The following is a 1,756-nucleotide window of genomic DNA, read 5'->3' on the forward strand; positions in this document are numbered from 1 at the left end:
ATTGAACACATTCATCCCGTTCCAGTGCACTAAAACCCACTTCCCTTCAGGACCGTGTCAGCGAAGCCAAAACTTCCTTGAGTGACGCTGTTTCCCAGCATGCAATGCGAGCTAGCGATTCACAATACTATTTCATCACAAACATGGATGTGAAAAATAAAAAGGAACGAAAAATGAAACTTGAGGAACACCAACCATTGCAATACAAGCAGAACTGGGCAGAAGTTTTATATTATGTACACCATAATACAGCCTTCTAGTGGCCAAGCTATTTAATCCGTCTCTTCCTATGGTACTTCCACAGGTGGAAGCTCATCATAGAGGTCACGTGCTGTGTGTGTCACCCCACCAACCACCTCGGGGAAGGTCTAAGACAAGAGCCAATCGTTACACTTACAGGGTATCACCTGATACGTTTTAGCGAGTGAACAGAAAATATGGGTCAACGTGGGCAGCCATCACAGGTGAAGCTTGCTGGCGGAAATGATGCACTACAAGTGGATGTGACGCTCATGAGTGCGATGGATGAGGTAGAGCAATGCTCCAGAACCCGATTCAGACTACTCTCCCTCCACTTTTTTTGTTTTGTATGAGCGTTTAAAAAAACAACATCATGATAATCGAATAAGCTTTAGTTTATTAATCAGAATTAAAACAAGTAGGTTTTGCCCTTACAAGGTTGTAGATTTGTTATAGATGAGTTCCTTTGTTGTAGTTTGGCGGCCAGCACCGAGCGATGATTGCTCACCCACTTATTGAGCTTAAATCCACCTCTACCGCACAGGTCTGTTAGCTGCTGGTACAGATGTATTGCTTGTTCCACCGTGCTGACGGCCTTTAGACAATCATCCACGTAGAAATTTTGACAAACAGTGTTTATAACCTCGGCTGGGAAGTCATGCTGATTGTCGTCGAATGAAGCACAGCTTGGGGATGACACTGCCCCAAAGATGTGGACCAGCATCCTGTGCTCTTGTAGGTCCTTTGTAATGTCCCCATCTGGCCACCAGAGGAAGCGTAAGAAGTTTACATCCTGGTTGGAAACTCTTACTTGATGAAACGTTCCCTCAGTGTCAGTCATGAATGCTACAGGGCCTTGGCAAAAACGAAGCAGCACACCTAGCAGTGTACTTGTCAAATTGGGACCCTGCAGGATCTCTTTATTTAATGATGTTCACTCACTTTCAATCTCACAGCCACTAAAAAACCTGATTGTGATTGAGAGGTCCTCAGCAGCCAATCACTGTTGGGAGTCCAGCCTTCAAACACTCCTCCTGAATCCACAGTCACATCTGTGAGCATCTGGAACTTTGGCCCTGATCCTCCACACCACACAACTTGGGATGACAGCGCCACCTACCTGTATCCTTTCAGCAGCCAGTCCATGCTCTGACCCGTTTCCACTGTGGCCTGTTGTGACATCTGGACCGGAGTCTGGATCATCAGTGTCCAGGTTCATGGAATCTGTCAGAGTGCCGCCGTCCTGTGATGTAATGATAGAGAATCACTCTATTTATACTAATGTGCAGAACCACTAGAGTGTCATTTCTTCACTGCTGTCAGCAACAAGCATTTGGTGTCACACTGGTGTACAACACTTATGGGCTAATTAATAAGAAATGACACATTTATGAGTCACCCGCAATGCCCAGATTGTTGCCGCTTATCTGCTGATATGAGCCGTCAACTGTTGCAATATAGAACCACGGGCAGGAAATTACAATTAGTGTAGAGTATATTATAATTTAAAAGTTTA

The sequence above is a fragment of the Nelusetta ayraudi genome, unplaced genomic scaffold, assembly GCF_046127955.1.
Source record: "Nelusetta ayraudi isolate G7.1 ecotype Tasmania unplaced genomic scaffold, CSIRO-AGI_Nayr_v1 ptg000052l, whole genome shotgun sequence".
Classification (NCBI taxonomy): Eukaryota; Metazoa; Chordata; class Actinopteri; order Tetraodontiformes; family Monacanthidae; genus Nelusetta; species Nelusetta ayraudi.